Genomic DNA, 27,573 nt, shown 5'->3' with positions numbered 1-27,573 from the left:
TCGTGTGGTATTATTTTGATTCGTGTTCTATTGATGTTTAATGTGAAAACTTTCACTTTTAGTTAAAAATAACTTAGCAAGTGTATTAAGAGATTAAATTTTTTCTCATAAGTTGAATTTTATAAAATTTATTTCAACTAAATGAAATTATTCATAGAATGTTTGATTTTACTTCAATTGCATTTTTCTAATTAAAAAAATTATACCTTATTACTATATATTTTTTATTAGATTGACTCTAAAATAGGTAACAAAAAAATATATATCTTAAATGAAAAAAAGATATTAGCCTTAATTATTATTTTACATACTTTTTTATTCAGTTAGATAGAGTTAAATAAAAGATTAAAAAAATATCATGGCATCCCTTAGTGAACATTCAAATATATAACTAATAATTCATGTTATTGAGTTGTATCATACTTGGATTCATGTTGAAAATAGTCAACCTTAACTTGCTAATTTTATATATTGCTTGAGTTGTGTCGAAAATTCTCATTCTTACCCTCAATTAATTTTTGTTCTTATAATATTGGTAAGCTAAAAAATAAAGATTCAATTCAACTAATTGAAGTTCAATTATTATATATATATATATGTTATCTAAATTTTGTTAAATTGTAATGCAATAGAAATAAATTTTTATCCTTTTTGTTTTATCCAAACAATTTTTTTTTTTTTTTTTTTTTTGAATAATGATATATGAAGGGTCCAATTTAAAAAATTCACGAAAGGCCTCTAATAAGTCAGGGCCGGCCTTGATGACAACATCCTACTAGCTTTATCCAAAGAAGCAGACTAAACAAAATCCAAACTTTTTAACCTTATGAAAAAGATCAAATGGAAGCTATAAGAAAATTGAGAGAGATTGAGAGAGCAATTTAGCTCTGTATGTTTTTGATGTATTTAGCAATCAAATGGAACCTCCATTATATAGGAGATGGTTTACAAGACAGAATGATATGAAGCCACCGAAAGGTAGCAAAAGGAAAGGAAAAGCAAGCATCTCTGTGCTAGCACCAACTATGCAACAACTAGAAAAAGGAAAAGAAAAGAAAGCATACAACTATGCAACAACTATCTACAGATATTATCTATTAAATATAATATCTACATATATTATCTACTATTATAATATTAACATCCCCCCTCAAACTCAAGGAGGACAAACATCAACCAACTTGAGTTTGGAGACAAGGTCAATGGAGCGGCCAGGAGAATGAGCTTTGGTGAAGATATCAGCAGGTTGATCAACAGAAGAGATCGGATGGAGATGGACAGTACCATGAGTAACGTGTTGCCGAATAAAATGACAGTCAATCTCAATGTGCTTGGTGCGATCATGAAAAACATCATTGTGAGCAATTTGAAGAGCACTGTGATTGTCAGAAAAGAGGGCAGTAGCGCCAGAGGGAGTAACACCCATGTCAGCAAGAAGCCAACGAAGCCAGAGAAGCTCCTGAGTAGTATCAGCAAGGGCACGGTATTCGGCTTCGGTACTAGAACGAGCAGTAAGAGATTGTTTCTTACTGCGCCAAGAAATAAGAGAATCACCCAAAAAAAAGCAAAACCCAGTAGTAGAGCGGCGGTCAGTAGGATCGCCAGCCCAATCAGCATCAGAGAAAGCACGAAGCTGGAGAGAGGAGCGGGCGGAATAATGAAGACCATGAAACATGGTGCCTTTGAGATAGCGAATGATACGAATTAAGGCAGCATAATGTGTGGTACGAGGAGCTGACATAAACTGGCTGACAATATGGACGGCATAGGCAATATCAGGACGAGTAACAGTGAGATAGACAAGACTGCCAACCAGCTGACGATATAGAGTAGCATCAGAGAGAAGAGTGCCATCAAGAGGGGTAAGACGACTCTGAGGCTCCAGGGGAGTTGAGGCAGTCTTGCAATCGGTAAGACCAGCACGGGTGAGAAGATCAGATGTGTACTTAGCCTGAGAGAGAAAAGAACCCGTGGAATCATGGAAGATTTCAAGACCCAAGAAATAGCTGAGAGGACCAAGGTCTTTCATCTCGAAATGATGGCTAAGAAATTGTTTAAGATGAAGAATACCATTGACATCATCACCGGTGATAATCATATCATCCACATAAAGAAGAAGCAAGGTGGTCCCTTGAGCAGTTTTGCGGATAAACAGTGCAGTATCATAAGAGCTGGAGGTGAAACCACAGTCATGAATAGTAGAGCTGAACTTGGCAAACCAAGCGCGGGGAGCTTGTTTGAGACCATATAAAGCACGTTGAAGTTTGCAGACTTTATGAGGTGGATAAGTAGACCCAGGGGGAGGTTGCATGTAGACCTCCTCAAGAAGAACACCATTAAGAAAGGCATTTTTCACATCCATTTGATAAAGATCCCAGTGTCGGGTAGTAGCAACTGCAATGAGGCTGCGAACAGAGGTGAGACGAGCAACAGGAGCAAAGGTCTCCTCATAGTCAATACCATATTCTTGATTGAAGCCTTTAGCAACAAGGCGAGCTTTATAGCGCTCAATAGAGCCATCAGAACAGGTTTTGATTTTGTATACCCATTTACAGAGCACTGTGATTGTCACAAAAGAGGGCAGTAGCGCCAGAGGGAGTAACACCCATGTCAGCAAGAAGCCAACGAAGCCAGAGAAGCTCCTGAGTAGTATCAGCCAAGGCCATCTGGGATTTTTTGCAAGAACGCTATCAGACTACCGGGCTTACTCACCAATATCAGCTTCTGAGTCATCTTCACCGTATGCGCCAAGAAAACACTCAGACCATTAATGATTTCCTCTCCCAAATGTATTATGTTTGGGATCAACTCGCTCTTTCTGAGCCTCCATGGCCTCATACTGAGGATGCTGCCTTGTTTACTACCTACCGTGACCAACAACGCTTGGTTCAGTTTCTCATGGCTCTCACTCCTCGTTTTGAGCCCGTCCGCGCATCTCTCCTACATCGCACTCCTTTACCTACTCTTGAGCAAGCCGTTTCTGAACTCCTGTCCGAGGAAACCAGGTTTGGTACTCTCCATCCACACCCTGTGGACTCTGTTCTTGCTACTCCCCAGATTCGGAGTTCTCCTTCACCACAGCGGTCCACTACCTGCAACTATTGTCACAACCGCAATCTTCCATCGACTCATCTTCTGGTTCATTGTCCCGTTCGTCTTTGTCGATTTTGCAACAAGACTGGCCCCGGTCATCTCCAACAAGATTGCTTCCGCAATCCTACCCGTGCCTCTCGCCATGGTCCTTCCACCGGGAATCTTTCCCGCAGCAACTCTCACCGTTCTGGGACTCCATTTAAAAACATGCCTGCTCCACGCACTGCTGCTGCCGCCTCCGAAGATTCACCTTCTTCTGTCCCTGTAGATCCTTCCACTCCGGTCTTCTCTCATACCGATGTTGAAGCCATGTTTCAACATTTTTGGCAGCATTCCGGTACTCCTCCATCTCCTACTTTGTCTACCACCGCAGGTAACACTTCCTGGTACTTTGACTCCGCTTGTTGTAATCACATGACCTTTGATCCTACTATTTTTACTCCTCTCTCTTCGACTTCTCATGTTCCTTCTATCCATACTGCTGATGGGTCTCTTCTGTCTGTAAGTCATGTTGGGTCTGTTTCCACCTCTCACTTATCTTTATCCCATGTATATCTTATGCCTGCTCTCACTTTAAATCTTATCTCCATTAGTCAATTATGTGAGCATGGTCTAACTGTTACCTTTTCCCATACTGGTTGTTTGGTGCAGGACCCTCGGACCGGGCAAACTCTTGGGATCGGCCGTAAGCAAGGACGTCTCTACGAACTTATCCATCTTCATGTTCCGGATTCCTCTCAAATCACTGCTCCTACCACTGCTACCACTGCTCCTCCTTTATCTCATTTTCAGCTTTGGCACTATCGTTTGGGCCATCTTTCTGTTGGTCGTTTGAAGTCTTTAATTTCTAGTGGTCATTTGGGTACTGTAAGTTCTGATGCTTTCAATTGTGTGTCCTGTCAACTTGCAAAACAACCTGCTTTGTCGTTTAATAAAAGTGATTATGTTTCTCTTGCGCCCTTTGATCTCATTCATTCTGATATTTGGGGACCCTCTCCTACTCCTACTATGGGAGGCGCACGTTATTTTGTTGTTTTTATAGATGATTTTTCTCGTTTTACATGGTTGTTTCTTATGAAAAATCGCTCTGATACCATATAAGAAAATTGAGAGAGATTGAGAGAGCAATTTAGCTCTGTATGTTTTTGATGTATTTAGCAATCAAATGGAACCTCCATTATATAGGAGATGGTTTACAAGACAGAATGATATGAAGCCACCGAAAGGTAGCAAAAGGAAAGGAAAAGCAAGCATCTCTGTGCTAGCACCAACTATGCAACAACTAGCAAAAGGAAAAGAAAAGAAAGCATACAACTATGCAACAACTATCTACAGATATTATCTATTAAATATAATATCTACATATATTATCTACTATTATAATATTAACAGAAGCAATTGCATCAGAAAATTATCATCCCAGGAAACTGCATCACTTCAAGCTTGCTGAACCTGTAAACCTTCTACCTGCGCTGGTGAAGTAATGAAAGAAGTTAGAAGCCCATCAAAGAGCCATCCATCCCACCAAAACCTACACTGACCAGAATTCAAATGCCAAAAACTCTGGTCCTCAACTATATATCTAACCAAAAGCATACGCGTCTAAACATGAGAGGGCAAAACAGAAACATTTACTTTAAAAGGATGAGAGGTCCGGCAATATTAAACAGTCACCAAAAGATTACTACAGTTTTTATACCAAAAGCTGTCTCCATATCCCCACTGAGCGTTGCGCATTTGATTCTTTCCCAAAAGAAGTCCAAAAAAAAAAACGTTGGATGTGCTTGATAACATGAATGGCAGGATCTAGAGGCATAAGCTTAAAAATTGGCATACATTGAAGAACATGCCTCAGTAAAACCAAATGGCCACCCATAGATAATATTTTAAATTTCCACGCATCAACTCTGTCTAATTTTATTGACCATGCTATCAAAGAGAGCTCATTTTGTCCTGCCGATATACAAAGGACATCCCAAATATGTAATGGAAACAGATTTTGGATCAAATCCTGTAACTAATGAAATAATTTGAAAGCTGTAGCTTTCCGAGATAGAATAAAACAACTCCTCTCCTTTATAACCATCTTCCCAGAAAGCTTCTCATATTCGTTCAGCAAAGACATCAAATTCTGCAAAGATCTCTTTACCATTTGGAAAAATAATGACATCATCTGCAAAAGCATATATGGTATATTATACTTATATTTACGCTGTTTCTGCCTTTATGATTAATTGAACCAGCGAAGTCCCAGCTTTTACTTTCAGCATAGCCATTTCATTACCAGCATCATAAAACAAAAATGTATAAATTTAGCTGTTGATATCCTTTTGCAGGCTGTGTCTTTTTAGGGGAGTGGACTCCTGAGAGTGTAGGGGATTATGCAAGTGGGACAAACCATGTCCTTCCAACTTACGGCTATGCACGAATGTACGGTGGCGTGTCACTAGACTCTTTCCTCAAGTACATGACTGTGCAGTCATTGACACGGGAAGGCTTGATGAAGCTTGGCCCCTATGTGGCAACCATGGCTGAAGTTGAGGGGCTCGAAGCCCACAAAAGAGCAGTAACCCTTAGACTCCAGGAAATTGAAGCAAGACGGATCTCCCAAATGAGATGATCTCCATTGGCCAACCCACTATTTCTCATATTTATTGTCGTTTTTTTGGGAAAGGGTCGTTTTGTCTGACTTCATCAAATGCCAGTGCTAAAGGGGAGTTTCACTGTTTGTCTAACTTGGGTATTACTTGGGAGAGTTTTATAGCCATGAAGATCTGAGTCATCATGTTTTGTTTCAATTTTGACCAGTAAGCAAAAATGAACTTGTATTTGGGTGGATGGTATTACAGGACAACTGTATGAACAATGAGCTCCTTGTGCTTTTTTTTTTTTTTTTAATTTATCTGTTGTGCATTGTACAAACTATAAATGGTAGTTACAGAGTATACTTTCATGTTTGGAGCGTATAGATTGCAAGCTTACTGTAGGGAAAATGACCTCTTTGTGCATTTTGATTTATGTATTTTATTTATGAAATATAGAAGTCCTGAATGCAATTATGAGGTTGCGTTTGGTAGAACTTTTTAAATATGATTTGAAAGTAGAAGTTGTATTTTGAGTTTGTGAGTTTTGAAATTATGATTTGAGTGTGAAAAATTTGTTTCGTGAAAAAGTTTTGAATTGAGTGGAGAATTTTTGATGTGACATATGATATTTGATATAAAAACTTACAACTCATAACAAAACATACGACTCAAAATTCTATTAAAGCACATAAATTTTTTTAAAAAATTCGGAAAATATTTTTTTTAAATATATAAAAATTAACATATGTCAATTGTAATAATAATTAAAAAAAAAAATTACACTGTTCCGATCAACCGGCCAGTGGGACGACCGGTTAGTCCAAATTTTCCCGCCTTCGACAAAGTTTTCAAAAGTGAGTGTGGAATTATGATTTGAAACTCCTAAACAAATATCATATGCAAAATAAACTCTGAAACGTTAATTCCAGAGCTGTACCAAACAGAGACTAAGTTTTTCCTATATGTTTATATCCGTCAGATAAGATTTTTATCTTTGTTGTAATGGTTTTCCAGGCTGTTACTGATAACTTTATTGCTTTGCAAACTCCAGGGCATGATGCTCTCTACTTATTTTGTGTGCATTTTACAGATCGGGGGCACAACCACGCCAAATGACATGAAACTCCTTTGTTGTGCATTCCCAATGTTTGGTATGATGGAATTGGTGTCTCACATTTTAAAATTTGTGCATTATTAGAGCTTAAGAGGACCGTCTAGTCGTAATATTAGTGGTGTGCAAAGTATTGTCCATTCGGGGGATGAAATTTGTCCACACTCAGAAACTGAAATTTGTGATCCAAATTCTTCTCTGGTATGGCGTGACAGCCACACTCCGGATGAATATGAACCACATCAATTTACTTTCCATGTCCAATTGATTTTTGGTATTAGGTATGGTGCCATTTGCATGCAAATGCTTGGTAAAAACTAAGAAATTTTGATTATCAAGGTCCAAGACATGTACATCAGTAACCAGTAATACACATCACAAAAATATTAATCATTTAGAAGTGCATAGAAAAATCAATCCTAAAAGCAAGTAGCGTTCAAAGCATTTGGCATTGTTTTCATTCTTTTGTTTTCCATTCTTGAAAAAAAAATATCAACAATGCTAGGTATCATGAAAAGTCTTTCATGAAAATGATCATGAAAGATTTGTGACCTTTGGATTACACTTAGAATAAAGCACTACACATTAATCAAGGTAACCGAAGGGTCACAAATCTTTCATGATCATTTTCATGAAAAAATTTTCATGACCCCTAACATTTCTCAAAATATATATATATATATATACATATGCCAAAACTAACACGGAAAACTTGTTTGATAAATTGTTTCTAAAACTATTTTCAATTTTGTTTTTTAAACATCCAAGTTTGAGAAAACACTTTAAAGTTGTTTTCTAAGTTTTTGAAAATTGTTTTCGCACAAAAAATTGAAAACAACCAGTGTTTTTGAACTTCTCATTGTTTTTGTTTTCTAAAACACAAAAATAAAAAGCAATGAAAATTAAAACAGTACCAAACATGCCTGTTGTTGTTTGGTAGCAAGACTGTAGAGGAAACAAAGGGAAACATTTAATACAAATAATAAGAAACAAAGAAAATCAATTTGCTAACAATGAACTATAAGACAATTCATGAGGCTTTTCTCAAAATAGGCCAACCTACTAAGTTATTTCCCAAACTAAGCTTGGTTTGGCCGAAATTCTCAGAATAAGCAGAAGCGTGTTTACAAAACGCGATTTCAGCATGTTTCTGGCTCAAGCGCAGAAAATGAATAAAATCATAAAAGCGTGGTTACAAAATACGCTTTTAATTAAGAAAACGCTGTTCCTATTAACGTTTTCATCTTTAAGTGAAAGCGCAATTTAAAAACATGTTTTCAACAAAAGCGTGATTCGTAACCACGCTTTTAAAGAAAATGTGCTTTTAAAAGAAAGCGTGGTTCGTAACTACGCTTTTAAAAGCTCCTGAAATTAGTAAAAAACTGTTTATTATTATTATTATTTTGATTGATTTCTCTTCAATCCACATTCTATAATTCACTTAGTCATCTTTTAGATCTCTATATATAAATTATTCATATAAAATATCGTATTGATAAACAATCTTAGCTACCAAATTTTATTATTTTAATATTTAAAAATAAATTATCTAATTTTGAAATTATGTTTCTCATCCATTATTTTAATAAAAAAATGATAAAATGATATATACGATTATCAGATCAATTTGATATTTACATAAATAATTTATACATAATTTTTTTAAAAAAAAAAACAGCATGAATTGTCTAAAGAGTAGTGATTAAGAGCTCTAAAACTAGAGTTCTGATTTAAGCTATAATGATGTGGCATAAAAAAATAAAAAGAAAACCACAAATAAGCAAGCATAAACATCATATCAAAGATTATTAGACTAAGTTTTTACCATTGAATCAATGATCACCGCTTATGACTTTAAAAATATAAAAGTAAAAAAAAAATATGAAAAAATATAAATTAAATAGGAAAAATTAGTCTAGGGTCCCTCTCCTACTTTTCGTAATGGAAGAGATCCACAACATTATTTTTTGATGTCTAAGGTCCCTAAACATATATCAGAGAAATTTGACTCTTTGTCTCTCATCCTCTACTGTAGAGTAGCACTTCCTCTCTCTCTCTCTCTCTCTCTCTCCGAAACCCTAGAGAGAAGAGATGGACAAAGTCGCTCGAAACCAGACACTCCAAGATCCAACTCTCTTCTCTCTCTTCGCCACACCAGTCCCCCAGTTTTGTCATCATAGCAGCACGCTGGCAACCTGGAGCAACCATCGGCAAAGCTCACAGGCTCAGCTACCACCTTCCTGAACCATAAACCCACATCTGGGGCTATTCATAACAGACAGCACGAGGCAAACGAAGGACCAAAGACCACCTGAATGACGCAAACAGAGTCACCTTTAGCGACCTAGAATGTTGCCGGAGAAGACCTTCATGAACTGCAAAGACCGTCGTGAACTGCGATTTCCACTCTTCACATCACAGCGCAAGAAGAGCAACAGACTCACCTCGGACATGTATAACTTCGGCCTTGGAACAGAGATGGACTAATCTCGGCCATTGTCCAGACCTGCAATATCCTCCACACAAAATACCAGCGGCACCTCATAACTGGAGTGATATGGCAGCTGCTTGGAAGATACCTCCATACACAGCCCAAAGCACCCTCAAAAATGGTAACACCATTACAACACCAACAAAACTCAAAGTAAGCAATACCAAGCAGAACTCTATCTCTCTGCCTCTTAATCGGGTCCAAAACTTCAAAAGCGAGAAGATGAACCTACGAAAGAACAAACTCACATGCTCAATCTCACTCATGGATGAGGAGAAGGAGATAACAGAACACCATTGTTACCAGGGGAAGATTTCTCTCTCTTTATTTTGAATATCTATTTCGATTATTTTTTTTTCATTTGAATTGAATTTTCTTCAGAGAAAATTCAATTCAAATGAAAAAAAATAAACGAAATAGACGTTTCTGTGAGCTAAATTACCAGAGAAATTCTCAACCCAGAGAAAATTCCAACCTAGAGAAAATTCAGTTCCATTGCCAAATACTCCTGGAAGCTTGCAATTCACTGTTGCGCTTTGCCAAAGCTTCTTTCAACATCTTCATTTCTTCTTCCATTGCCAATAGATGTTCTGTGAGCTAAATTACCAGAGCTAAATTTTAAATATTATTACAAAAAAAAAAAAAAAAGAATGGCAGAAGTGCACAAGTTTCTTTTCCTTCTATATATCTCAATTAGAGATCAACATCAAACCTGAGACAGCTTCTTCAACAACTTTAGTATGTTGTTTCACTAGGTTGTCCTTGTTAGTCATCTCTGAATGGGCTCCAAATAGCTGCCATGAGATTGATTCTTTTCGATATCATGAGAAACAACATCGTCAGAGAAATTTGGTTAAAACACATTATGAAAACACATTTGATAAATTCCGAAGTCAGAGAAATTTGGTTAAAACACATTCCGAAGTCAGAGAAATTCCGAAGTTAGAGAAGTTCAAAATTTCTCTGGAAATAAATCCAGAATTTCTCTGGAGAGAAATTCCGAAGTCCAGAGAAATTTCCAGAATTTCTTTGGAGAGAAATTTCTCTGGACCAATTTTCTCTGGATCAACTTGAGGGACCTTAGACATTATGAAAATATTGAGTGTCCTTTATGCTGTAAAATCTTAATACCAGGGACCTTAAAAAAAATTCCCCAATTAAATATTTGCTTAATTTACCTGATTATTTTGTATTTTTAAATTTTTATTTAAATTTATAATTCAAATATAATTTAAAAAAGATCGATGATGGACAAAAATAAAAATTAAAAATTAAAAATTAAAAATTAAAAATTTAAAACTTAAAAAGAAGAAAAAAAATAATGGCCTCGAGACACGCATCGTCCCCAGAGAACATTTTGCGCAGTTTCAGAGAGATTTTGTCGGAGCTTTTCCCAAACTAAGCCCCTGTACTAATTTATTTCCCAAACTAAGCCTACTTTTGCGAAATTTTCAAAACTAAATATTTGTTTGTTCCCTTAAATATTTGTTGCCAAGAAATATTTAAATAAAACTTCACACAACATATACAAAGTATCTTGCTAATTACTACTACGAATAGGAAAACAAAATAAAGGTATCACTATAACACTTATAACACTTCAGAATGACATAGCTAGTTCAAACATAAGTACCCACAAAAATAATTTGTGGAAACATTCAACATAGCACAGTACATAAAATAAAGTGACGAATACAATACTTAACAGTTACATAGACAAATATTAGACAAACCTTTCACAAACTCATTGTCGAAAGAGTTATTTTAACACACACAATACATAATTATGGATAACCTAATATAATTTAGTAGACAGATAGACACCTAATCCTCGCTCAAATCGGCAATCTTAGAGTCCGAACAATCTGAGAGCTCAGGGTCAGAGAGAAGTACAGGATCCTCATTGACAGCCTTGATAGCCTCACCATTTGGTGCTGTGCTGTTCTTCTTGGCATCCGACTTAAGTATAGATAGTTTCATATCACGGGCTGACCTATGACGCATTTGAGAAATCTTACGTCGAAGTCTTTCACATAGTCGATCAACATTATCTGGATCTTCCTTCTGGATCTCAACTGAACGTGCTTTCGGCACCTTCAGTCAATTTTTCCGACATAATCTTTCCATTTGCACGCGTTCTATAAATAGTGCGGGCCACTTCAGAAGTGTAGCGTCTGCTAAACCATATCATGTTTGATTAATAGATGGATCCTCCACGAAACCACATGAATCTTGATAGTACTTGGGCATGACAAAATGTCGCTTCCCAAACTTATCATGATAAGCACAAGAGGCATCTAACAAAGCAAATGGTGTTTCAACTTCAGCATCGCCACTTCCCCTTCCCGTTCCTCTTCCTCGGCATAAACTCTCACCTCTTTCGAAGTTCCTACCCCCTGCGAGTCCCCTTCCTGTTCCTCTTCCTCGTCGTGAACTCTCACCTCTGCGATTCCTACCCCCTACTGTGAATTTATACTCCATTTGATTTTTTCTCAATAAATGAATGATAGTTTCCTAGGGAGAACTGAGTGGAAAGGTTGTGTGTTTACCATCACTCGTTCAGTCCTTTATATAGTTGTTTATCAACATTATTGCCATGTGGTCGTATTAATGTGATTAATAATTCAAATTTGAAATGTGAGGAAAAAACAAAGCATCTAAGTCGCACTGCATAAAGTCACATGCCATTAAAAGCCCACATATTTATGAGTAATAAACAATCAATGCTAAACACGCTCCACACAGCAGTACTTTAATCGTCAGGTGGCTACTCACTTTTTCAAAAAAGATCAATCATCCGTATGCTGTTTACTGTGGCCATGTGAACTTGGCCATTTCATTGAGTCCTTTAATTTATTATGTCTGTTAAAGTCACTACATCACTGCATGATTGAGAAATGTTGGACGTATCACTGCGACGACTTTGGCGAGACTACTCACCGTATGAAAAAAGCAAGAGGTTGTACCATAGCTCCTGTGCCCATGTGAACTTTAGCAATTCATAATGGGATGAGGGGGTGTCAGAACAAAACAACAAAACAATTAGACCCTTTGTGTTTAAAAAGCCACCCTATGCAGCTTTAAATAGATTCATAAACCTTGAAGAGAAAATATTATAGAGTTGGAATGTATTGAAGATTAATTTGTAGTAGAGTACTTATAGATGGGTTTTTCGATGTATAGAACTTGAAAGTGTTACAGATAAAAGCTAGCCTAGTATGTAGACAAGAACAACACCGACTTAAATCAACACATAGTTAACTTAAAATTAAATTGGTATCTCCAATTAAATTAAATTAAATATGTAAGGTAAAAAGTGAATTAAATATATTGTCAAGGAAAAATAAATTGAATTATATTTGTAAGCAGAAAAATGAAATTAAATTTCTAAGCGGATTTGAACTTTGCTTAAAACCTTCAAATATACACGGAGTAGTCAATAAAAGTCAAAGTGACAACTCCTATAAAGTTGATGCATAGTTGTTTAGGTTATAAAGGTTGACGTAACAACTCTTTTACAATAATTTTAAACATGCAGCTACCATGTGAACTTCCTGAAGTATTAATACTTCATTGTCGGCATGTGAGTTTAGAGTTTATAAGACATGAATACTTGCGTCCATCTCCGTTTTGAATTTGTGCATGTTGCAACAACTGTGTATATGTGGTATAAATATCGTATCATACCACAACAAAAGTTTTATAGATATATCGAGTGATATCATCATGAGATATATGGTGGTTGATCTATATTCAGCAATGGGTCGCCATTGGGTTGCAGATGGAGATGAATTTCAATACCCATTAAATCCAAATTTCCGTTACTCACATGTCGTCGTCAATACCATGAGAGCTGAGTGGGAATTTCATATAACTCAAGCAAGCATTCTCGTTGAGCTATGTCGTGAAGTTAATATTAAATTTCCTCACCGGTTAGCCATGCGTATGCCAATTGACACTCCACAGTTGTTGCAAAGAGCATTGCATTATATCCGCGACGAAGTTAATCGCATGACCCAACGTTTGCAAAGGTCCGAACTAATGATGACCGCAAATGAGCGTGCCGAAGATGGGTTAATGAATGATGCGCACCAGTACTTCACCTGGAGCATGAATGCTATGTATGAATCTGACATTGAGATGTCAGATGATGATGATAATGAATGAAATTGTTTGGATGAATGACCAAACCATTTATCTTGTAATGGATTTGTAATGCTTATCCACAACTTATCAATGAAGGGAGAAATTTCAATAGTTTTTGAATAGTTCTTGTAATTCTACAAATAACAATTACCTTTGCTTTCTCTCCGTTATTGTTATTTTGAAGAACGCTAATTGAGCTAGGCTTTCATGATTTTATGCATTATAGAAGTGGAATATAATGATGATACTAAATGAACTTGGTTGCATGTATGACCAAACGTTTTCATTCATTGTAATGGCTTTGCAATGCTTATACATAAGTTATCAATAGGAAGAGAAATTCGTAACGAATCTTGACATGTTTACTTATAAATGTAGTGATTTCATAAACTTTAGCTTCATATAATAAATAGTTGAAATACATCCGTAACCTAGATGGACAATAACATTTTCTTACACCCCAATAACGAAGATACGACACAACATACAAACATATATGAAAGATAAAGGTGTTTGATTTCTCATTCCTCATCTGACATGTAGTAGTTAGAGAGATGTTTTTCATTGTTTAAGACATTATTTCTCTCAATCACTGTCAATTCTCTGTTGCTTACTTCTGCCATTTCGGTGGCTAGTTGAAGCATGAAATGTCAACATCTCCGCATCAACATTCTGTTGTTCTCCTTCTTAATTCTACTAACTGCTTTTTCATAGTCACTCACATTTTGTCTAGCCATGGTCAATGAACGACGATGAGATACTGGTGCCCCAAAGTTACGTAGATCAATTAACAATCCTTCTTGCTCCGTTATCCTGAACGCGCATTCTGCTCGAATACCAGCATAATAATCTTTTGAACTCGAGCACTTTTTCCTGTTATAGTCATAAGTAAATAGAGGTAGTAGCCACACTTTTGGATTTCTTTGACGACGTGAACTTCCTGTACCTGTTGAAGACATTGTTCATAAAAAAAAACAAAAAAAACTTAGGCCTAAAAGAATAATAATTTTAGATATATTACTATTGTTATGACTTGAACAAACATCATACTTGGGGTAGCGCTATTTATAGACTTGCAAAAGAGATGACATGGTGATGATAATTGAGATGTTGGGGCACTATGGAAGAAGTGATACCCGTAATATTATTTTATCTTATTCATTTCATGCAATTGAGTAATATGCTGTTCGTGACTTTGTGTACCTGTGATGTAGTCACTTTGGCAGACTTAATCGCCATTCAATTCATTATAGTGTCTTTTCTGACACCCCTCATCCAACTATGACAAGCTCAAGTAACATGGCTTGTTTTGGTGTCGCAGTGAGTAGTCGCATCGGACATGCACTTGCAGACCAAAATTACAATTTCATAAAATTAGAAATGGAAGCAGAAAATGAACGGACGTAGTTTTCAGATAAAATAATAATTGCGGGTCGTCTTTTTCATAATGCAATCCCTTCATATTCGAGCAGTGAGTTGTCAAATTAATCAGTAATGCAGTGAGTTGACACATCGCCACAGTAAACTGTTTTATGATGTTTGCCTTTTTAATGCACTAAGTAGTCACTTTGAATTGACGATTTCAATACAAATTGGTGTTTGAAAAAAATTATAAATTAAATCATAAAATGAAACAGAGGCTTTAATATTCTTTGTTTTAAAGCAATACTGTTCATAAACACCTATGAAACAGAGTGCAAGTAATATACATCCTTCCAACTCACTTCGACCTACAAAACTATTGTTGATTTTTTCACCAAAACAATGTTCAAAACAAAACAAAACAAAATAATAAAATGGGCATCGGATATGTAAAGAAGATTGGCATTGTAGTCTATATTTTATCTTATTTTCACTTTACGAAACTTCACAGTCATCCCCTTTTATCCTCTTTGCATTTTCTGCTTCTTTTTATATTTGGTAAATTACACTTACCTCCCTTGAGATTTTTGAAAAATACAGAAATCTCTCCTGTAATTTTAATAATTACAGAAGTCTCCCTTACTTTAACTGACAATATCAAGATTCTCTCATTTTTGTACTGTTGTCCACCCAACTAACCGAAGCTGCTGATGTCATCAAAAAAAAAATACTGAAATGCCCATAATACCCTCAAGTGCCTTGAAATGCCCATGAGCTAAGTTACATGAGATAAAACTGAAATTATTTTCTCAGTTGCAGACAGCACTGTGAAACACACCCACAGTCAAGTACTTAGATGTAGAACATGCACTTCAGTCAAAAACTTATGTTGCTTGGGGTTCTTCGAATATTGAGGGGAGTAAAGTTGAAATACAATCTCAAATCGGGCATGAGAATGAGTCACCCACAGTCAAGTAAGAAGATGTAGAGCATGTACCTCAGTTAAAAACTTCTGCTGCTTGGGGTTCTTCGAATACTGGGGGGAGTAAAGTTGAAATACAATCTTAAACCAGGCATGAGAATGAGTCATCCACTAATATCTGGAGTTGTAATAAAAATAGTGAGTCCAATGGTGGCAGCGAGTGGACTGTTGACAAAAATCAGATTTTGGGGAACGACACAACGTCAAAGGCAAATGACTGAGGGTCCAGTAGAGGGGGTTGGGGTTCTTCGAGTGAAATGGGCCACAGTAAAGTTGAATTATAGTCGCAGACAGGATGGCAGAAAGATTCACCAGGTGATTCCTGGAAGAAGTTGAGTAAGAAAGATGACCACAGTGATAATGGGAAGGAAGGAATGTGAGGTTGGTAAATTACAGAATTTGGGAGCTGGAGAAACTGTTTATTATTAAAGACGGAATACTGGCCTCATTCAAAATTACAGAGAAGCTTAATTCTCTTTCACAAATAAAAAATTTCTTCTTCATGATTGAACTTCTATTAATTAAGAACCTATTCATAGTACCAGATGAACCTGTTCTGCAAGCTCGTAACCCAGTTGACATAGGGATAGAAGAGATAATTGGGGGTCAGGGCCTATGGTGCCCAAAGCAAGTGGTTGGTTCAATTGGGAAGCTCACACAGTCAAGTAAGAAGATGTAGTGCATGTACCTCAGTCAAAAACTTCTGCTGCTTGGGGTTCTTTGAATACTGAGGGGAATAAAGTTGAAATACAATCTCAAACCAGGCATGAGAATGAGTCACCCACTAATATCTGGAGTTGCAATAAAAATAGTGAGTCCAATGGTGGCAACGAGTGGACTGTTGACAAAAATCAGATTTTAGGGAACGACACAACGTCAAAGGCAAATGGCTGAGGTCCAGTAGAGGGGGTCGGGGTTCTTCAAGTGAAGAGGGCCACAGTGATGATGGGAATGAAGGAATGTGGGGTTGGCAAATCACAAAATTTGGGAGCTATAGAAACAATCTCATTTGCATGTTGTTGGTCCAGTCGGGGGTTAATCTATTCTATTATTACAGGGGAACACCAATTTTGGTGTCATGAAGCCTGACTTAGAAATTTTCTTCTATTTTTCCTAAAATGACCATAACTTGTTAAATAATCTATTATTTTAACACTTATATCAATTTGTAATGAAGGGTCAAATCGTAAATTACTAACTCAGTAAATAACTTCCACTTTTCCACTTCCTACATTTCAGAAACTGCTGTGCAGTCCCACGTTTCACCATCTTCTCTCTTTTTTTTTAATTTTTTTTTTATATTTTAAATTTATAACAAACTGTTGTGTAAGTTCCACAGTTCACCATCTTCACTCTATTCAAAAACTAAAATTTGTTTCTTTTTTTTTTTTGGAGAAAGACTATTCAAGTATTCAAGAACTTTTTTCTTTCTTTCTTTCTTTCAGTTTTTTAATTTAATTTTATTTTATTTTGGTGTAGAGAAAGACTATTGAAGAACATTGCAATCTTATAGTTTTGTTGCAAGTTGATAGAGTGGTTGTTCAAAATATATATCTACTGCTCATCTTGCACGATAAGTGTAATATTGTTAATTATAATTTTTATCTTCTTCATTAAAAAGTTTCATTATGTAATTAGGTTTTTTTGGGGAAAAAAAGGAGAGTATAAAAAATTTGTGTGTTTATTTTCTTAATGTTGTATGTGTGTGTGTATGCGTGTTGTTCAAAAAAATCAATGTTCTTAAAATTTCTATTATATTATCAGGTTCTGTAATTTTTTTTTTGGGAGTTTTCTTTAATCTTAAATTTGTGTGTGTGTGTGTGTGAGTGTGTGTTTCAAAAAAAAAAAGTGTTTTTAAATTTTCCATTATGTTATCAAATTCTTTGGAAAAAAAAGTACAGAATAAGAAATAAAATTTATTTATTTATTTATTTTTTGTGTTTTTTGTAAAGAAATAATTCATTGTTCTTAAAAAAAAAAAAGAGTTTAAAAAAATATATAGTTTATTATTGTAAAACAAAAATCCATATGGTACCAAATGCAGCACAACTTCAATCTCTTATATATATAATCACCCTGTTTAAACCGATTTGCACCATTTTCTTTCTCCCAATTTTTTTTTTAACTGAAACTTTTTTCTCTCTCAATTTTCTTTTTATTTTATCTATTGACGCAAAATATATTAGTTAATAACTACGAATTCACTTTTCACTAGTAATTTAGTCATATTATTTGACCCATTGTGACATCATGATTTGAATATTTGAAGTATTTAGGAAAGCCTCAGAATAAGTAAGAATAAAAAATTGTAAAATTCTATTTTAGAATAAATAAATATAGCACATTTACATCCTCTGTACAAGTTTGATTTACAAAAACTATAACAAAAACTATAAATAAAAAATACTATACATTCCATATCACACCCTCTAATGCCCTAACTTGCCCCCAGTCCCATAACCCTGACCGTGGACCTCCCTCATCGGTCTCCTGCCATAGACTCTCTGAATATGTGGCTCCCCCAATCGCAAATGCGGATCCTGTGGCGCTCCCTCCCTTGCATGTGGCCCTTCAGCGACTGCCTATGGAGCCTGTGACTGTGACTGTGACTGTGACCCTCCCTCTCCTGCCTATGTTGCCTCTGATCCTCCCTCCGAGCCAACATTAGATACTGCTGTGAGCTATGAAACTCCTTCATCTGGTGCAACTGTATCATGATTTGCAGCTGGACCTCGACCTCTGCCCCTGCTCGCACTCCGACCTCGACCGTGACGTCCGCCACGACCATAACCACGGCCTCTCCCTTGCGCTCTGGGGGGCCCGCAATATAGACCTCATCCTGAGCGTGGGAGATGTATATAGTATGGGAATATGTGATGTACATGTATCAACTCCAACACTACACACACCTGAACTGTGTGGTGATGGTAACTGGGTGGGTGGGGTAACAACCTCATGTATGTATCGGGGAGGTGTCCAATCAGGGTCAGCTACATATGGTATGCGAGTATGCTGGGTAGGATGTACATGGAGGGAATCTGGAGATATGTATGGGGTAGCATGCAGTGGGGTCACTGATGTCCAAGGACCTGATGTGGCCGGCGCTGAAGTGGAAGACACAGATGTGGATGGCACTGATGTGTCTGGAGCAGCTACTGCACTCTGTACATCGTAGTGGCCAAAATGTAGACGATCCCCTCGATGGGCATACTAGATCGCCTCGTATAATAAGTCTCGGATCTCTCCAATGATCTGCAAGGCATGCTGTCCATCATGTCTTAATAAGGCATCCTCAGCCAAGTGATATGACCTCCCAACTCCAACCACTTGAACAAAAATTCAGACGTATTAGGCTACAGTTGACTGAAAGTAAATCAATTATGATCTTAATAATTATCTGACACATACTATGATACTCACCAATGCCTCAAGAGAAGGCCCAACTCCCTGATATTCGGACTCAGACAGGTGGCTTGGATTACCGACTAGTAGACGTGTATGTCGCCGACACCATAACATGTAAAGGTAGGACGACGGGAGTTCCTCATCGCTCCAGTCAGCCTGTACGATAGTGTCCCGACGGGCATCCCACTGCTGTATATACTGTATGTAAAATAGACTCCAGTCAGTGCTAGCTCGGCCACGCCTATCAATCGAATGCAACCGCCACTCGGTGTCGAACCGGTCTGGCATGGATTGGACCTGACTAAACTGTCGGAGAACACGATCAAGGAGATGCCACTCAACCATGTCAAAACAAATAAGTGGCACTCCCGCCATCCATATGTCCCGACCTAGTTGACAGTAGTCTGGCAGCGTACTGAGGACCCCAGTATACGGCTGCCATATAAACTACAACAACGACAAGTATATTAAAATTCGCTTGTGAACTCAAAACATATACAATGAACAAGACAACTAAAATGCAATAAATTCCAAACCTTGCCCTCAATCATCAAGTCGAACTAGTCTCTATAAATGATGACTACATGGGTCGATACAACCTCGTGACTGAAGTCAACCCTCCACCGGCTACCTCGAGGTCTGAGTGGCAACCGCTGCTCTCCCTGGCCCATGGGAAGCTCCCCAGGCACAACCACTTGCCGCCTAGACGGGGCAATGCGAATGAATCTCTCCCACGCCCAAATCTGCAATAGTTTGAACCCAATTACAATACTGATATATGTCATACAACATGAATTGACATGTACTAAAATTCTTACTAACCTGTAGCAAGACAAGTGGTCCTCCGATCTCCTTTGCACCCACTTGAGTCGCTCGACACAGCATCCTATACAAGCATGCCAAAACCGTGCCACCCTAACTGTACTCGCCGATCTCGTCGATGTCTCTCAGCAGTGGCAAGTACATAAGTTTGAGCAGGTTCTGTGACTTATCAGGGAGAAGTACCCTCCAATAAGCCACATAATATATGCTCGGGCATGCTGCTGTACTGTCACGGCCCACTTTTTATTACTTGAAATCATTACCAAATTCATTAGTTTAATTCAATATTAGAGATAACATGCGGAAAAATCTTTGATTCAACAAATGGAAATAAATAACGATTCTCTCATTCGTATGCAAATTATATACAACATGAGCACACTAAATAAATTGCCCTTGGGCTTACATCATTAAAAAGTCAAGAAGAAGGGTATAACCCTTTTTATTTTACCAAATCAAAATACAATTTAGGGCTTTCTCTTTTTTCAACAATAACATGCTAATTTTACTCTCTAATTAGTCCAAACCACAGTCAATGACAACAAAACCATTCTCAAACAACCAACCCTAGGTTCCCCTCATGATTTTCAAACATATCCAACACGGATATGATTTTCATGCAAAACAAAACTACCACATGTCTATCTATAGACAGAGTATTGAAAAAGAACAAAGAAATCCCTACCTCAAATGGAGAGACCAAATGGAGAAGATGAAGGATTTCGAAGGTGCTCCAAACCCAATAATTTTCAAATCAAAATGAAGAGCAAGCCATCCCTTCCTCTTCCTCCCTTATGAAAATGCTTACTCTCACTCTAAACACTCTTAATCTAAACTCAAAATCTAAAAAAACAAATGGAGAGAGATATGGGAAGAATCATAGAAGTTGAGAGGTGAGCTCAATTTATAGACAACCTTGATGTAGTTGGTATTGAAAGGTTGTTATTAAAGCCCATTAATTGGAAAATGAAAGGATAAGTTAGAATTAAATGAACACTAATTGAAATTAAATGAACACTAGTTGGAATATGAATGGACAAGTTTGTCATAAAATCCCACTAATGGAATATGAATGGGTCACTAGTTGGAAAATGAATGGACACTAATTGGAATTGAATGAACCATTATGAAAATTTAATAGACACTAGTTGGAATTAAATGGACATCAACCCTTGGTTTCCAAACACAACCAACCTGTTTCAAACTTGCCCAACACGACCCAAGACTCATATACAAAGAGTAAAGGACGGAAACGGGAATAAGACAACAACACATCCACGAAACCGAGTCTGGAATACAATTAAACAATGAAGGGAAAACCGGGATCGCTATATGTACCAACACATTTGATGCTTGCTCTGGAAAATGACTAAAATGCTCGGCCAGCCACCTCACGCTCAGTCTACCTACTTGTAAGTCTGCAGGTGTAGGTGCTACTCCCAATAGCTCACTACATAGAGCTATCCACTGGTCCCTCGTAAATGGTGGGTCAATACCAGTAACTGCTCGGCCATCAATTCGTAGACCATATAGAATAGATACGTCCTGCAATGTGACCGTGGCCTCTCTGATCAAAAAATAGAATGTATGAGTCTCCATGCACCACCTCTTGGCCAGAGTAGTGATGAGTGGGTGGTCCAGTCTAATATGATCGATACGGTAGACACCATAAAATCCTGCACGTAGTATATACTGCAGGACTCTATGGTCCAACGGATGCTCCCACCTGCCAGAATTTGCTCAGCGGCATGTCAACGCTGTACGCGCCTCCTCCTGCATAACACAATGACTAGTTTAAATAATAGCATTATCATGTAAGATAGAACAAAATGAAGGGTATTTTAATTGTAAGCGTAAAGTCCAACAAATGTTATTGCATACCGGATGCTCCCATATACTGTTGGCCCGATGTGGATGAATGAGAAGTGGGACCTCCTCAAGTAGATGTGCCATGAAGCCTATACAAGTGAAATACTAGATCATAACAATAAAACTCTCATTTAATCATAACAAAAAAACTCTAATTATTCCATAAATTACGATTTGTAAAAGGAAAGTATGCTCAGCTATTTCAAAATTTAAATTTGTGTGATACTATATATGGAAGCAATTCACTACAAATGTAATTAATTTTTATTTCAAAAAACTCTATTGGTTAATTGTAATTGAACTATAACAATTAAACTCTAATTATTCCATACATGACGACCTCTAAAAGAAAAATGTGCTCAGTTATTTTAAAATTATAAATTTGTGTGCCACTAATATGGAAGCAATTCACTAAAATCTAATTATAATCATAAAAAAAACTCTAATTATTCCATAATTTATGATTTTTAAAAAATATGTATACATATATTTCTATTTTAAGATTTAAAATTATGTGTCATTAAATATGATAAATAATTCAACAGAACCTACCGTTATTTATGCTATAACTAATATAAAAATCTTTTTCAAAATAATTTTAGGGCCTCAATTACATAAGCTTAATAATGACCATGAACATAGTGCAGTAACATGTGGATAGTTTTCCTACATAAATATTTGTCAAAAAATTGAATGAGAAAATTTTGTTTAAAAAATAGGTTGATGATTACATTTATGGCATATTTGAAAAAACTTAATTATTGATTTTGTAATGCTAAAAGTTTCACTAAAGTATAAAAATTTTAAATTACATAAATTTATTCATAAATTGTAAATGTGAAAAGTGCTTGGAGCATTTGAAAATATTAAATTTATTCATAAATATTAAATTTTCAAATGGTAGAAGAACTATTTGATTAAGTATAGAATTTTTTAATACACATTTTCAATCAAGTACACAATAAAAAACTTAGACCTATGTGCTACAGTTACTTTTTTTTGCATACATATTTAGTTTAATTTATTTGCTTAATATATTAGTTGTAATTTTTTTTAATATAAAACAATTACAATATATAAAAAATTAAAAATTAAAAATGATCCATTTAGAGTTCAAATTAAGAAAATGACTTTAGGGTTTGCAAAATGTTCAATTGGTCTAACCTCTAAAACATTAGTAAATATAATTAATTAATAGTTTAACATGGGGTCATTTGCATTACAAGCTAAAAATTCACATGGGCTGTTCAATTACAATCTCACAATTAAAAAGCGCAATCATTTTACAATTTCACAATTCATGAAACTCATGTAAGCATTACATATTCTTCATCGACCAAGCCGCGTCGGACATGTCCGCCTGTCATGACATGTTTGCTAGCACTCACTGCAACGAGCGGTCAAATGCCTATCTGATATATCCATCTCATTCGGAATACGGGACATAGATTTACGACCCCGTTTTACTTCTCGCAGACGAAGTACATTAGGCATTAAGGTCCACTGCAGATCATCCCAATAATCTTGATGCGGTATTGGATTGAATTTAGTTTCTCAAACCCTCATGTATACAGGAAGTCTATATACTAGATCAACGTACTCAAATGGATTGTCATCGCATTCAGACATAACAGCAAGCATATGGGAACATGGATAGTGTCTTATCTCTTATTTGCCACAACTGCACGTGGGTTGATTCATGTGCACAATCTGTGTATTGCGACCTCATCTATGGCGAAAGATGTTTGCACCTCAAATATGTAGCGGGGCTTATCAGACAATATTGATAGAAACTAATCAAGTTCATGTTTTTAGGTGTAATTAACTTCACAACATAATAAGCACAATTTAGTTTACATTACAAACTAACTTATCGTACGATATCAACTGGAAAGTATTTCCCCTTGCGATGCCCTCCTCGATAGTTTTTTTGCATCTCTCTAGGGTATTGGAACTCATTCCGTGCATCTATTTCTTCTTGGGCTCCCATCTCGTCAAAATATTTTACGAGCCGTCGAAATGTAACTCAACCATAGCTGAGATAGGTAGGTTCCTTGTACCTTTCAAGACACTGTTGAAGCACTCTGTGTCATTGTTGGTCAATAGCCCCCATCGATATCCACCGTCATACCCAAGGGCCCACTCCATAGGATTCATCTTGCGGACCCAATCGATGGCATCTTGGTTAATGGCCTATATCTGTTCTAAGTAAGCATTACACTTTCGTCGTTGATGAGCACTCCCTGCTTTCCATAGAAGTTGTTTCAGCTCCTTATTTTTAAACTTTGTGTTAAAGTTACTACAAACATGTTGAAGGCAGTACCGATGATGTCCAATAAATTGGAGCGAGGGATTCAGCCAATGCCGTCTCACAGCAGCTAAAATACTCTTAGCTCAATCAGATATCAAAGTCACTCCCTGTTGGTCCATGACAATATGTTCCTTGATATTTGAAATGAAGAATGACCAAGACTCCAAACTCTCCGTGTCGCCAACAGCGAATGCAAGTGGTAATACTTTGCCATTGGCAGTGAAGATCGTTGTTACAAGCAACACACCAGTGTATTTTCCGTATAAGAATGTACCATCTATGGTTATAACAAGCCTACAATATCTGAATCCATCGATGACGTGTTTGAAAGGCCAGAGAACAAAGTGGAAGATGGGCATAATGGTTGTACCCCCGATATATCTATGCTTCCATTGAACGATGGTGCCATGATTAGATGTCTGTAATGCATGCATGAATTTAGGCAACTGCCTATATGATTCATCCCAATCCCCAAATACCATTCTAATTGCCTTTGACCTTGCATGCCACGCCTTCTTGTATGATATGCTATAGTTCATGGTCTTTTTGATATCTTCGATGACATTCTTAATTGGCATGTGAGGTTCATTCTGCATACGACAATCAAATATGAGTTGGATTATTTGTATAACAATCTCGGTTCTTCCTCCTTTGGTTATTGTATCCGGACTTAGGTTCCGTGGAGTTGGTTGTTGTATATATCTTGTTGCCATCCTTTAATTCCATATATTTGAGTTTTAGGATGTGTTAGGGAGGTTTGTTATAGGTTGGTTGTGAGTCTAAACCAATAGTTGCTGTCCAGAATTTTGCTTCTTCGCTCGAGCGAGGCTTTTGTCGCTCGAGCAAGCACTTTGTTTCAGTTCCTTCGCTCGAGCCAGGGTTCCTTCGCTCGAGCGAGAGTTAGGTGTTGTGTCTGGTGGCTCGAGGGAGAAATCTTGCACTCAAGCTTGCGTCTACGTCTAGTTCTGGACCTGAAGGTTGCAATTCTTGGCTCGAGCGAGCTTTCCTTCGCTCGAGCAAGCGAGGTCTATGTTTTGAGTTTCTTCGCTCGAGCGAGCTTTTCTTCCCTCGAGCAAGCTTTTCTTCGCTCGAGCGTGCATCTGGGTTGTAGAGCTGAAGCTTCGAATTGTTGGCTCGAACGAGGTTTCTTTGTGTCTGGTCGCTCGAGCGACCACTCATTCGCTCGAGCGAGCCTCGAATATATTAGTTGGCAGCAGCGGGATTACACTTCACGTTTTCATCTCTTTTATCTTCAAACCCTAGATCCGGCTGCTCCCGCTCTCTCTACATACCTTCTCTCTACAAATCCATCTGGCTCTAGTGTATTTCTACCCAAATCCCTTTGTAAGAAGTGTGGAGCTCGGCGTGGGCTTCGTTTCAATCCGAAAAAGTTGGTGTTTGGAGCATTTCGAGTTTTAACCTTCATCTCCTTTGAGTCTCTTCTCTTGAGGTAAGGATACCCTACTCCATCTTATGGGTTTTGTCATGAATTTTAGTCATTTTGATTAGTTGGTGTTGTTGGGTAATTTTGGAAAAAGTTAGGGTTTGATTCGTAATTTATAAAAGGGGGCTTTCAAAATGTTAAATCCCATGTGTATATGAGACCTTGGAAAATGGAATTATTGTTGTTATATTGATGAAATTGAACCTTAGGGTTGATATTGAGAATTAGGGAAAAATGCCCTAGCTATGTGATAAATTAATTTGAATAATTAATTTGTGGGAATATGAAATTAAGTTGGAAATTATGAAATTGGAAAATTATAAAGTTGAATAGTGTAGATCGATAAATTAATCACTCACCCATGAAAATGTTGATATTATATCTATTTAATGCATTTATTCTTTGTTTAGAAATAACTGCTTTGGGCTATCGGTGGAGGATAGTCTTGATTGTTGTAGACACTGTATGTTGATTAGGGAAAACTGAAACTAATCATATTGAATATGTCATTGAATATAACAGTTGGAATAATACATCAAATATGTGTATTGAATGATCCTTGTATATGATGAGTGTTGATATACTTGGAATATGTGTATTGTGTGGGAGGAGATAGGGGATGCACTCCATGGTTTGAGGGAAGATAGGGGATGGACTCTCAAACCTGTTTGGGAGGAGATAGGGGATGGACTCCATTAATACATCAAATATGTATATTAAATGGAAGTATTGATGCAGCAAATATGTGTATCATTTGAAGTATAGAAGTGTTTTAATATGAGTTATAGTCTCATTGAATTGTTTGGTCAGGTTCTGAGCCATGTTTATGGAATGATTTGGTTAAGTAAAGGAAAGTGGAATGTAACATGGACATAATTGTCATGGAACTGTATTGTGATATAAATTGGTTTACAAGTGTTAACCATCTATCAAATACTATTGTTTTAGTCATTGCTCATATTTGGTTTAGTATATCTCTATTGGGCGTTGGCTCACCCTATATGGGACATCATTTTCAGGTACAGGTGATATGCCGCCTCCAAGGATGTAGCTTGGGAGGTTGTAGAAGCTGAAGGCTTCCTTTTTGTGATTATTTTGTGTATTACATGTAAATCAAACCAAGGGCTTATTTTGTGCTTTGAGTTAGTACTCTCTTTTTGTAACCAAGTGTTGGCTTGGAAAGTTGTAAGCCCGTAGGGCATTTACTTTTGATGTCAACATGTAATACTTTTGAAATGAATACTCTGATAAATAGAATTATGCCTTATTCTCTTAAGTTTTTGGATGTCTTGAATGTATGATTTATGAGTTTATTTTCAAGGCGTTACAACTTGGTATCAGAGCGTACCGGGTTCGAATACTTTGGGTACACGGGAAGTGGTTAGTACCACAATGAGTTTGTCTCGCTTGTTAGAGACTTAGGTATAATGTTATGTTCTTATGTGATGACATGTTTATGTGACTATATAGGTATGGGATTTAATTTCTAGGATGTTGATTGGATCCTTGGGTTTCTGGGAGTCCTGTTGGAAAAGGACTTGATCAATGCTGTTTCTAACTGGAACTCTAGCAACGCCTCGGGACTGTTAATATCCGGAAATGAAATTCGTAAGTGCTTATGTGATTATGTGCTTACGTGGAATGAATTACTGTTGTCCATGCATTAGGATGTGAGTGAAATAGCTTCGGCATATTTGTGAATGTACTAATGTTCTTCGTTACCTTTATTAGGATGTCAGGACGAGGACGTGGAGGTAGGCGAGGTAGGCCTGGGAGGTGGGAGGTGCCTATATCGGATGAGATTCCGGCGCAGCAGGAGGGTGTTGGTCAGGCTAATGTGGCCGAGCCAGTAGGTCAGCAGGCCATGGGCGCCTTAGCCCGTGAGATGGCAAGAGCATTGAGGGAATCCATGGACATTCTCAGAGCTGATAATCAAGTCCAGGCCCATGTGA

Source organism: Camellia sinensis, chromosome 2 (genome assembly GCF_055761805.1).
Source record: "Camellia sinensis isolate YWXY chromosome 2, ASM5576180v1, whole genome shotgun sequence".
In the NCBI taxonomy this organism is placed as follows: Eukaryota; Viridiplantae; Streptophyta; class Magnoliopsida; order Ericales; family Theaceae; genus Camellia; species Camellia sinensis.
The sequence above is the reverse complement of the archived record's forward strand: the minus strand, read 5'-3'. Positions refer to the sequence as shown.